The sequence below is a fragment of the Podarcis cretensis genome (genome assembly GCF_951804945.1).
Source record: "Podarcis cretensis genome assembly, chromosome: 11".
Lineage (NCBI taxonomy): Eukaryota > Metazoa > Chordata > Lepidosauria > Squamata > Lacertidae > Podarcis > Podarcis cretensis.
The window spans coordinates 36,015,966-36,029,348 of NC_137180.1; the positions used below are offsets into that span (position 1 = coordinate 36,015,966).

At 41.8% G+C, this 13,383-nt stretch overlaps 1 protein-coding gene across 1 annotated transcript in view; it reads left to right on the top strand.

The window, feature by feature from the left end:
* The first annotated feature begins 833 nt into the window (after window positions 1–833).
* The window catches only part of NSA2 (NSA2 ribosome biogenesis factor), a 349,067-nt gene continuing 336,517 nt past the window's right edge, over window positions 834–13,383 (top strand). The window contains exon 1 of the mRNA XM_079995826.1: window positions 834–845. The gene's annotated coding sequence lies outside the window, so the exon portion shown is untranslated. The remainder of the gene's footprint in view (window positions 846–13,383) is intronic.

The window sequence follows — 13,383 nt, forward strand, 5'->3', positions numbered from 1 at the left end:
GATTGATATACTACTTTTCCTAAGAAAAGATTGAAAAGTGGTTTACGTACAAAGGAAATCAGAAAAAATGCAGTGTATAAACCAATAACCAATGGATACTGTAGTAATGATAAAACAGACGAAAACATCAAAATCCATGAAAGAGGATTGCACTGGCTCCATACCCATACAAATTCCACACAGGTTAACACACTCAAACCCCAATCATCCTCCACCTACACACCTAAGGTGATGTTGGAATGGACTGCTTCTTGAAATCCTGGACAGGCAGATGGTATCAATAGTATTGAGCTGGACGGACCAATGGTCACCTTTTACCTGATTCAGTACAGGTAACTTATAACTTAGGCGCATTTAACTTGTGCACATTCAGCTTTAAGTGCTTGGCCATTAAAATAAAAATTAAAAAGGGGCAAAAAGAGAATGGGTGTCCAGGAGGAAAAAACTCTGACCATCCCACCTGCCATTTCACCCAAGGTGTTTTGACTATATGCAGTTTTGGCTTTACGTGTGTTTTCTGGAACGTAACCCCCCCATAAGTTGAGCATCGCCTATATAAAACAACTCCCTGCGTAACTATTTTGTGGTAGTGAAGGAAGCTTAGTTCGCAAATTGGACTGCATCCTCAGCCAGCTGTCTGACAGAAAAGTAGTGAGAGTTTTCTTGCAATTTTTTCAGCAAATGGGATGTTTGAACCTCTGGAAGCTTGCTGTGAATGCCATAGTTGTGACAGGTCTGAATGGGGTGCCTGATTATGCCCAGCCTTACCCACCAAATCGGATCTTAGCAGATGCATGGGAAATTCAAAGAGAGATTTTCCTACTGTGGACTTTTGGAGAATCGCCATGCTTGTTTAAGTTGCATTCTCAATCAAAAATTCAGACTAAAAAACAACAACTCTGAAAAATTAGCAACATCTCCCGCCTCACCCTTCTCCCATAAAGATGTACAGCCTTTCTGGATGGTTAGTAAGATTCCTTGTCATGAGTGCAAAAATTATTTTATAACACGACAGCATTATTAGTGCAGGAAGGCACTAATTTCAATTAGCTAAAAGCAAACTCTCGCTGAATGCTAAAAAGGAGCAAGAAAATGACTTCATTCTGAAAATAAACACCCCTTAGTGCAAAAGGGAGGGGAAGAGAGATTTATACATCATTTCTTAAAGCCAACAACAGGGAAGGTTACAATCTGACAGATGCAGCGGTTAGGTGTGAATATACATCACCTTACAGTAGTAACTGAAAATAGCTTTCAAGTCCATTATCACTATCCTCCAAAATTTGTGTCTGAACTGGAACTTACTAATGAATCAGCAGTGTTCTGTCAGTCACACAGACTTTCTATTACAGAAGCAGATTGTGGAGGGGGAAACCATTAGCTAGAATGTCATTATTAAAAAATAGATACAATAAAGGAGCACAGAGGGAACAGGGACACGGCTGTTATTATCTCATTATAGAAATATATGAGGTATTTTGACACCCATTCAGCAAATAGATAAGCTTTGTGTTTGGCTTCCACAATACTCTCATGTTATTACACCTAGAAAATCTAATCAAGCGGAAGTGAAGATGTCATAACCCTCACTCATGTAGACATCTAAAGCCTCTTTTAAGGGTGCAGCCGGCTTAAGACATTGTCTTAGGTGTGGTGATATGCTAGTAATGACATCCTTTGCAGTGTGGTGCTGGTTTATGCTCCTGGCGTCTTGCAGTAGCCACAAATGCAGTTCTTTCTTCAAACTGGGCTTTGAAACTAAAGATATTGACTTGGTAGAACATCTCTGAAATGTCAGTGAATCTCATCTGTGGATGAGGAAAGGAGTTCAACTGAACTTACTTTTGAACTTCTTGTTTTAAAATGTTACTGAACTATTGGCTTGTTTTCAGATAAAGAAATGTAAGACAGGAGAGGGAGAGAGAGAAAAAACTTTCTGAGACATGTATTTATTCTGTAGGGCGCGCAAAATTACAGGGGAGCCCTTCCCAATGGTAGCTTTCTTTAAATTATTGCTATCATGGGAATGATTGCAAATTTGATACAATAAATATATGAACCGGGGTAAAATGCACATCACTTGACAGTTATAGTCTTTTGTGAAGGCTAGAAAATAAAAAGGCAGAGCACACACAGGAAATAATCCAAAACCAACAAAATCAGTGGGATTTCTGTCATTGGCTTCTTTGGGGTATGGATTCCACTTTAATATGCTGGGTGTTAAATCATCCATTATCATTTAAATCAGGAAGAAACACATCCACACTATAGGCACTGAATTTATATAATAACAATATCAAGATATGCCAGAATGCAAATCTGGGCTGAATCAACACAATATAAAAAATGGTGTGAAGATGCTTTAAAAAAAAAAGTTTTAAAATGTATATGGAATATGCCATTAGCTCATCAGCGCAATCTAGTGTCACATTTGTATGCAGGAATTTCCACCAGGAAACACAGGCTAGATCTGTGTAGAATGTTGACAGCTGTGCAACAAAACAATGGAGATGTTTTGTAATGCCAGAGTGATGCAAAAAGAATAGATGCACAGAAGTAGATCTCTATTTTATTCCCTCGTGAGCTGAAAGTATGCAAATAAAACTAGGCAAATAAAAAGAGTCTGGTCATCTATTCAAATCAAAATTCTAGCTGTGTCATTCTGTTAAATTGCTTTGCTTGGTTGACTATGGTTTGGGGGGGGGTTGTCAAAAGATGTAGAGATATTGTTAGAGAGTCACAGGCTCATGGGCGAGGAAGGACTACTGACACAGGTGATCAAATCCAACTTTGTCCTTCACAGTAGGATTAGCTGCAGCAGCACTGACTCTGAAGCTGTTTGAAGAGGTCAATAATAGGAAACCTATGCCAAAAGCTCTGCTTCACATAAGGGAGTCTGCAATGAAAGATAATCCCTGTATGCAGGAAAATCTCATTACAAAATGCTGCATTATTCCAATACGATCTGCTGCTTCCAATGAAAGGTGTCAGAAAAATTATAATTGCCAACATATAGTGAAAGACAAACCTGGCAGATGCTTATGGATGCACACCAGTAGTTTGCCATGAGGTTGGATATTGATTCCCCCCCTCATCTTTACTGAAAGTTCAAAAAGTACATAATTATATGTGCCCTAAATATGGTGAGTCGTGAAAGAAAGAAAGAAAGAAAGAAAGAAAGAAAGAAAGAAAGCACCCATTTAGAAGGGAAAATAAAGGGGGGAGGGGGAACCCCCCCCAAAAACTGTATACTTTACAAAGCTGCTATTGTACTTCACCAGATATTAACTTATTACAGTATTTGTAATAATATTTGCGACTTTGTATAGGTCTTCAATCCAATCATAGAAGGGAGCCACATTTTTTATTTTTCCAATTCATCAGTATCAGTCTTTTTGCTGTGGTAAGGGCACGGAGAATCAACTCGTAATGTCCTTTTGTAAGGTTTCATGTGCTGGGAATATAATTCAAGAGGATATTTTGCTCTGAGGTTGGATATTGATTTGATTTAATATCTGCCACTTTTCCAACAACCACGTGGCTTGCAACACTAAACAAAGCATGTTTTCAGCTACAAATGAGCACAAATCTATGCAAATTTATTCAGGACGACCTGATCCACTCTGTAGTGATTTGTAGCTGCTTCAACGCAATCTGGATAGGGTACAAATCAGCCTGATTTAGTTTGGGATTCAGCCCGATCCTATGCACAGTCCTAGCATGAACACACTGACCTCCTCTCTCACACCCTGGGGCAGTAACTACTTTTCTGTCCCACTGCAGCCCACAAGCCGGCATTAGCCCTATGTTATAAGAAACAGAACCTGGAGAAAAAAGAAGAAAATCCTACAAACCTAACATACAACACCTGCCCATTTACTGCCTCCTTCTCAGGACAAGAGGCAAAATCAACAACATGGAACACCTTCTCCCTCTGCTACTGGCCCAGGAACAGATAAGAAGCATCCCATACAACTCTGCATAAAAACTTAGCTTACACACACACACACACACACACACACACACACACACACACACGTCAACAAAATAAAATGAAAAAAGGAGGAGGTGATCCCAAGGGGCAACCCCCAAATGACCAGTTCCTTTGGTATTTGCTGTTCAGGATTTACACACCAAGGTCCGTCCACCACACTGTACCAGCTAGATGGTTTATACATCCCAGTATCGAAAAACCTCACAACTGTCCAGAGTGGCTTCATTGTCTTTCCAACACTTTGCTTCTGGTGTTTGTCTACAAGCCAAGCAAGGTCACAGGGAGCTGGAATCAGAGCAGTTGTTTTTAATAGCAAATCTTCACCTTATAGCCAGCAAGCCTAAACCGGGCACAGGCTTTCCAGAAAACCACCACATGCCCAGATGAGCAGGGCTGTTGTGTTCACAGGAAGAAGCCATCGACCTCCAGGCCTTAATGGCTGGTCTCACAAAATATTATCAGCTTTTTATTTGTAGAGGCTTTCACAAATGTTGGCAAGTGAGGGAAGAGCTTCAGCGGGGAAATGCTAACAAAAAGCAACAACAATCCTTGGGCTTCTGCCTTAGGAAAGAAATGCTGAGAGGAACACAAGGATCTTTTTGCAACTGTAGCTCTTCTGTCTCAAGGGAACTATTATCGAGTAATTTGACTAAACTGTAATAGTAAAAGGTATTAAGGAATGAAAATGCTTCTTTAATCTCTCTAGACTTCAGAATTCTCTTTTAAATAATATTTAAAAAACACTTTACCTAATGTTCACAAGGAAGTCAAAAGCAATATGCAAGGAAGATCATGGAGCCTGAAACTTGGCAGATTTCAAAGGCTGATAACAGCTGTTGCAGCAGCATCTGTGAGCAAAAATTTCCACTTTTATTTGTGGACAGAGAAGAGTGGAGTGGAGAACCATTTAACCACATATTTTTAGGACAGGAGAAATTATCCCAACAGTTCTTCACAGGTAAAGATCACCATTAACAGCAGCAGCAAAACTTTTTCCTAACTTTCCTAACTTTGTTGGCTGTCTGGCCACCATTTTTCCAACCTCCATAATGCCTCAGGAATTGTGTTATTCCAGGACCTTAGTGTGGGATGTGGGGAAGGGAATGGGAGTCAGGACAAAATAATAATAATAATAATAATAATAATAATAATAATAATAATAATAATAATAATTTTGTTATTATTTATACCCTGCCCATCTGGCTGGGTTTCCCTAAAATAGCTTCCCTAAAATAATTGGTGGAGAAATTTCTGAGAATATTATGCAAAGGGAAGGATGGAAAAAAAAGAAAAAGAAAATCTCAGAAGAATGTTTGGGAAATTTGGGTCACCTCAAAAAATTCTTCCAATGTCATATGATGTCATATTTTCATATCCCAGGTTGGCTTGAGATTTGTTCTGTTTTTCACATTTCTGCATATCCATCATGAGGTTTTCTTGGAGTGTCTCCTCTCAGCGGCTTAGCTAGCCGCTTGGGTGCCAGGTGCAGCGTGCGAGTCCTACAGCCAGGGGCGGGGCAAGCCACTCATGGGGGTGGGGCGCGCTGCATGAAGCCTCTCCGCCATCTCCCCCTCAGCTGTGGGGCGGCTGAGGGAGAGGTGGTGGGCAGACGCAAGTCCCACGCTGCTGTTTCAGGCAGCACGGAGCCTGCAGGCACCCAAGCCACCACGTTACTCCCAGGAGAGACACGTGGTTCGGGTATGCTGCAGGCCCAGTGCCAGCCACGTTTCATTACATTTGTTGACTGAACTAAAAAGTTTCGTGAACCTTTTTTTTAAAAAAACTCCCTCATATTTTTGTCATTTTGTCACCCCACTCAGTGATGGCACCTGGGGTGGACTGCACCCCCCCGCACCCCCTTCCCCCGCCACTGTTTCCTCTGAGGAATCTGCCACTTAGACTCCTTTTGGGATCATTTCTGGTGCAAAGACAGTGTTGCAACATAAAGTAGTTCTGAGACTACTAAGTATATTGAATCGGTATCAATTCAGATAGATATACAGGCTGCTGAGTTAGATTAGATACCATTTACAGGACCTATCCTTCATCTCGATTCTCCAAGGCAAATAAAAAGGGTATATCTGTGAGCCCAGGAGCCAAAAATATCTTAGTAGTGCTTATGCCTGAAGTTTTGATCTAAGGCTTTGCTGTGGGTCCCAAAGGCATTGCTGTTTTCTTCTAATCTTTGCCTGATCTTTCACAATTCAGACCATCTTTTCTTTTCCAGTCTCAAAAGTTTACTGGCTATTGAGCAAGAGACAAACTTTTAGACCATGATCTTCCTTTTGAGAAAAGTGCATTACCAGTCTTCCAACAGAATGCTGTCAGCTTAACTTAGACATTCTGTCTAGTTCCTTTCTTGTAAACAGGAAATGTAGATGCAATAAAGAAGCCATAGGAAGTTCACGTGAACAGTATGTAAAGCCAAGGATTTAAGGAACTTTATTTATTTTAAAGCATTTCTTAACTATTTAATACTTCAGAACTCTCTAAGCAGTAGAAGAAAAAACACAACATCCATTAAAACAACACTGGGAACTAATTCTTTGAGAGGAATAGGGTCTCCTAACTACTTTCAGCACCTTTAACAAACTGCTGTTTCTAAGATTCTTTGGGAGTAGTCATGACTCTTCAAAAATAGTATAATACCATACCCCGCATGTGTCCTGGAAAAACCAGGACTTCCTGTTTTACCCCATGAGGCATGATGGCCTTTTTGGTCGCCATAATGTCATGCAATTTCACACCTAGATCTCACTTTCTTTGTGGCCATGATCTCGTGCGGCATCCCAAAATGCAAGCTTTTGGGTACCGTGGGAGAATGGCCCCCTAAAAGTGCATCTTTGGGGCTCTGTGATCTCATGTGAGTCATGTGACTTGCGCGGGAGCACGGATGGGAAGATGTGTGTCCCAGTTTTGGGACTCAGCATGTTGGAGGGTATGTAATACTGCTTTAAATGTATGGCACAGTTGGGGTTTTACGGCCCTTCCTCTACCAACATCACAGAGCTTTGATGTCAGTAAGGTAAAAAAAGGCATGTTATGGGGCAGATGGAGTATCTCCTGGGGAAGGATCTACAAAATATGCCAGCCTCGGAGCTCTATGTTTTTAAACATGCATATTATCACAAAATACATATTTAAATACATATCCTATACCAAAATATAGTAAGGTGCCTATTTTAAAATAAAATATGCCCAGAAATTCATACCTTGAGATCTTCATTTAACCAGAACTATAGAATAAATTTTGGAAAATTATGAAACCAAAATATATTATATTTTGTTCTATGCATTAATTTGGTAGGTGTGAATTAGGCCTGTTCACTTAAAAATACACACCAAATGAAATTCTTATCCATATTGAGATCAGAGAAAAGACCATCAGTGTTTCTTATTGACTGAGGCTCTTCATGAATGAGAAAAATAAATTCACCTGAAGGAATGGAACAAAGTCCACCGACCATGAGGGGAGATAGTGTATCATGGACTGGTTGGATTCCGAGGAATGGCGGGACGAACCAGCTTGGGAACTACCAATGGAAGAAGGTTCAGAGCCCAGGGAGTGGTGGTATGAGGGAGAAGGGAGAAGAGGGAGGAGTGAGCAGAGGGAGAAGAAGGACAAGACTAGGAAAAAGAGGTGTCAGAAGCTGAAGAGATAACAGGGCTTAGTGAGCTGTGAGAGTCTGTGGCAGACAGAAGTCCAGAATCAGAGGCAGAATCTGAAGTCAGAGGAGGGAGGCCAAGAGGAAGAGATGAGTCAGGCTGGTGAAGAGTCACAGGTGTCTCTCTCCTCCCATCCCCCACTGCAGAAAACTCCCCTCTCTCCTTTTCTCCCAGAACCAAAAAATGTATGAAGAGGGCGGAGAAGAGGTTAGCTACATGCAGGAGCTTTCTCCAATTGCTTAGAGAAAACTCTGGAGGGGAGGGGACTTAAGACGGCTTTGGGGACTTTTAGTCTCTGCAACTGATCCATGGGACAAGACCTATCAAATGTTGTGCTCATTAGATCTGACACTCCACTACGTCTGTGCAGATTGTGTTTTTCCTGTAGCCAATCGGAAACCGTGGAAGCGCCATTGGACGTTCGGCTCCCAAAAGAATGTTTGAAAATCGGAACAGTCACTTCCAGGTTTCGATCGTTCGGGAACCAAAACGTTCGAGAACTAGGCTGTTTGAAAACCAAGGTATGACTGTAAAGAGTTAACTCCAGCTTGCACAGTTTGATTTACTTCTGGCTCCCTCCTGACATAGTGTGTTGGTAGGAGCTGGCAGTTTTAAGGACAAGCTGCAAGTTGATTTGGGGGTGCGAGGCTCACTTGATGTCAACACAAAATAGAGCTTTTAGTGTCATCGGCCCAGTCCTGTGCTTTGTTTGTAGAAATTCAACAGTCCTGTTTCAAACTTTAAATCTTACATTGGCAATTAATAATACATATTTCCATAATGGTTAGCTGATAGTCTCTGTTTTCAAAATTTTATCTGCTTTTATATATAGATATAATTTCAAACCCCTTTGATATTTTAAATGATATAGCAGCATGTATATATTGTTATAATTAAATACATAATAAACAAATAAATTAAAATATTTGTAAATAAGGCAAGCATTACAAAGGCGCCACAAGTTGCCGGTGCTTTTTCACCAAAGGGATGCTAAACCCAGAATGCCTCCCAGGGCAGGGAAATGGGAGCTGGGCATGCAACAATTTCCCTTCAAAGGCTTTGAGTTCTCTGCATTTCCCCAACCCAGTATGAAAGCAGCATGACAATTCTAGGCTTCCAGTCAACTTACAACTTCAAAGCCAGTCTGTTCAGCTTTAATTGGCAGGTAAAACCTTAGGCAGGTGACAACACCTTTGAAGATAAAGATGAAAATCACATATTTCTGGATTCATGCAGAGCTCCCCCTCTTCACCTCAGAAGAATCATAGAATTTTAGAGTTGTAAGGTCGTCTAGTCCAACCTCCTTCAATGCAGGGGTCTTTTTGCACAATGTGGGGCTCAAACCCACAACCCTGAGATTAAGAGTCGTATGCTGTACCAAGTGAGCTAGCTTGCATTTGAAATGAGAAGACTGGAAGTGGAACTGTGTCAGCTTGGAGGAGCTTTTTGATGGCTGCAAAATTGAAGGCACACCATGAACCCCCCACGCTCCCTGTTCTGCAACTACAAACACATTTTTTCATATGAATTTGTATTTCACGGTGCTCTGTGCTAAAGCTGAAAATGCTTCTAGATTCAGGTAGGTAGCCGTGTTGGTCTGACGCAGTCGAAATATATTAAAAAATAAATAAATTGTCCAGTAGCACATGTGTGTTGTAAGCTCCAAGTAGGACTAAGAGGACCATACTCTAATCAAAACATAGCAAGACAAAACCTACAACAGTTGCCTTTATTACTGCTGGACTGTGATGGAAGATACCAGTGTGGTGTAGTGGTTAAGAGCGGTAGACTCGTAATCTGGGGAACCGGGTTCGCGTCTCCACTCCTCCACATGCAGCTGCTGGGTGACCTTGGGCCAGTCACACTTCTCTGAAGTCTCTCAGCCCCACTCACCTCACAGAGTGTTTGTTGTGAGGGAGGAAGGGAACGGAGAATGTTAGCCGCTTTGAGACTCCTTCGGGTAGTGATAAAGCGGGATATCAAATCCAAACTCCTCCTCCTCCTCCTCCTCTCCTCCTCCTCCTCCTCCTCTTCTTCTTCTTCATAATCAATACCAGTACAGTCCACCTCAAAAGATGCAAGAAGTGCCATCTTCAGTTGCAGGTGTAGATACATGGAGGTGGGGAGGGGCGTGTAAGATTGTAAGAGGGAATGACCTCACTGTAGCTGAAAATAACACTTCAAGCATCTGATGAAGCAGACTCCCAATAAAATTTGTTGTTGTTGTTGTTTCTTAAATTTGTATGCCAACCTTCACCCACAGATTTCAGGACAGTTCACAACATAAAAATACAACATAAAAGCACAAAATACATGAAAAAAGCAAGAACAAAAACCCCAATGAATCAATAACTTCTCTTCCCGCCACACCCTGCCACGAACACATTTAAAAGGGGTATAAGTTGTTAATTAGCCAAAAGCCTGGTTGAAGAGGAATGTTTTCTCATGGCACCTAAAGGTGTATAATGAAGGTGCCGGCCAAACTTCCCTGGGGAGAGCATTCCACAGACGGGGAGTCACTGCAGAAAAAGCCTGTCTTGTGTTGCCACCTTCTAGATCTCTTGTGGAGAAGGCACACAAAGAAGGGCCTCAAAAGATGATATCAGGGTCTAAGCTGGTTCCTCTGGAGAGAGGCAGTGTCCTAAGACGGGGTCCTAACACTGGGCCTAAGTCTGGGCTGCAGTAAAAACAACAAACATGTCTGGCCCTCTGGAAATCATATCTGTTAGCTGGCACATTAACAGAGGCACACAGCACAAGTCGGTGCTTATTAGCCTAATGATTTCACTATTCAAAAAAAGATTGTACAATATTTTTCTAAGATGGTGTATGCATGTTTAAAACCCAGTGGTTTAGCGCAGCATGCAGGGACTTGCCGAGCAGGCGTCTCAGTTTGGGGGCTGATCGTGGGCCAGTTAAACAACCCCCATGGGCTGCTTGTGGCTGCTGACCCCCATGCTATGTGTTTGAAGTCCAGTTCTACAGCCATATGGTAAACATGAGCACAGATGGCACTTACTGCTGTCCTATAACCAGCAGACAGCCACCATAGTGATTATTGACAAGTTGGCATCAGTATTTGTGGTGGGCTCCCTGGACATGAAACCCAAACCACACAGCAAGTGGAGGTTTGCTATTATCCAGAATTGGGGGATCCACAATTATGGGAACACGTATTCAGTTATCACTTTAGTGCTGCAATTTGAGGATCAACTTGAGAGACATCTTCCATCTATCAAACTGTCTTCAAACCCCATGGGGAAAAGATATAGATAGAACTCTGGAGTGTCTCTTTATAATGTGCTGTTTTCAGAATTCTCCTTTGAAAGAAGGTCATTAATATCACTGATACAATTAGCCAGTGACTTCAAGAGAATTAATAATCAATAAGGGGAAGGGAAGCCTTTAAAGTTAATGCTTGTTATTTACTGCACGTTTCATCTTTGCTCTTGAAAGTTCACTAGACGTTTTTGGGCCCTGCGTAAGTATTCAGTTTCAGCTTTCCTTGGCAGTCTAGACTGTTATGACTGGCAGAGAAGTTTTCAATCACAACTGCACACTTTAATCAAGGCTAATCCCCTGAAGTTGACTTGTTTCAGTAACTAGAACAGCTTATCATGAAAGGAGACATTGAAGAGAAAGGGACAGGTATCCAAGTGTCCCAGCTTAACTAGTGGTACTTAAAAAACAAATAGATCTATGGATATATATATATATACTATTACATGCTTGCTTCATTCTCCAAAGATATTTTTTTTTGATTCAGGATTGCATAGATGTATTCAATTTCATCATTGCTAATGCATTGTTGGTGGGTGAATGAGCTGGTTGTAAATTATGTTCAATGCTGTTTATCTTGTGACAAGTGGATGGCTGGGGATTAACTGTTATGGGCATGGTTGGGGGGAATAGTTATGGGAGAGGTTTGTATGTAGAAGGACCACTAAGGATGTGCTTTGGAAATGTTACTGTGGAAGTAAGTGCAAAGCTGCTAACAATGCTTTAACATGTGGGATTTCTATTGTACTTTCGTGTTTGATTTTTATTTGTAAAGTCTTTGATGTTTCTGTTTTTGCGGCTAATTGGCTTTGTGGGTTAAACCACAGAGCCTAGGACTTGCCAATCAGAAGGTCGGCAGTTCAAATCCCCGCGACGGGGTGAGCTCCCATTGCTCGGTCCCTGCTCCTGCCCACCTAGCAGTTCGAAAGCACGTCAAAGTGCAAGTAGATAAATAGGTACCGCTCCAGCAGGAAGGTGAATGGCGTTTCCGTGCGCTGCTCTGGTTTGCCAGAAGTGGCTTAGTCATGCTAACCACATGACCCGGAAGCTGTATGCCGGCTCCCTCGGCCAGTAAAGCGAGATGAGCACCGCAACCCCAGAGTTGGTCATGACTGGACCTAATGGTCAGGGGTCCCTTTACCTTTATGCTGCTTTGAAATGTGGATTTTTATTTCTGTATTTTATTCTATTCTCTAATATTCAGTTCTGATATGTTGCAATGTTGCATTTGTATTTTGTGATGTTTTAAGATATGCTGTAAACCTCTTAGATTTTTATTTTTTTTAATGTAATAGAATTGTAAAGTTGGAAGGGAGTCCAAGGGTCAGGAATGTCAACTAGATCACCCATGATAACCTCTGCTTAAAAACTTCCAATGAAGGATAGTCCACTACTTTCTGAGAGATTCAGTTCTACTGTCAAACAGCTCTTACTTTCAGAAAGTTCTTCCTGGTGTTTAGTTGGAATCTCCTTTCTTGTAGCTTAAAGCAATTGGTTTGGGTACTGTCCTTGAAAGCAATCTTGCTTCACCTTCCATGTAAACAGCCTGTTAAATATTTGAAGATGGTCATCATATTTCCGCTCAGTCTTCTCTTTACCAGGCTAAACATACCCAATTCCTTCAACTGTTCCTCATAAGGCTTGGTTTCCAGACCCTTGATCATCTTGGTCACCCTCCTCTGCACACGTTCCAGCTTACCCTTCTTAAATTGTGTTGCCCAGAACTGAACACAGTGCTCCAGGTGTGGAAATCCAGTGCTGCACTTCTGGGGGAACAAGCTCCTCTTGAGATGTAATGCTCTGAAGTCTCTACAAAGTTAACGCAGGTGGAAATATGTGTTAATAAGCCATTCTTAAAGACACTACAGTCTCTGCTGCATCCTGATTCCCTATGAAAACACAACCCTGGTAAGCTCCTGGAACCCCCTGGAAACTTGCTGCCGCTCAGCAGAGATTGTAACTTGTGTGCAACCTTCATAACAATATTAAAGATGGCCTTCCCTCATATGGTTATTTCACACTTCCTTCAGTCACTGTAAAAGGCACCTTGCCTGAGGATTTTGCGTTGGTAATAAATATTGTAATTGATTAATCAGCTAAAAGGTCTTTTATCACAGGGAAAGCTGCAATCCCAAACAGATTTGCTAGGAAGTCCCACTGGACTCAAATGGCCCATTTTCAGAGTAAACATCCTAAGGGTTGCAGTTCAAGTCCTTTGTATACTTTAAAGGCAGGCAGAGCAATCTTAACCTCTGATATCCCTTGCTGGAGGGAGTTTGGACCTGGCAAATGTTTTCGGCTGCTTGGATGCACAGGTAGCGGGGAGGTGGTTGTCGCTGCAAACATCCCCACTGCACCTGCTAATGGTGTGCTCTGTTAACAGGCTACCACCAATGGTATGTGGCATAGGGTCCCAGAACAGGGTGGGGGCAGCCAAGGATCCA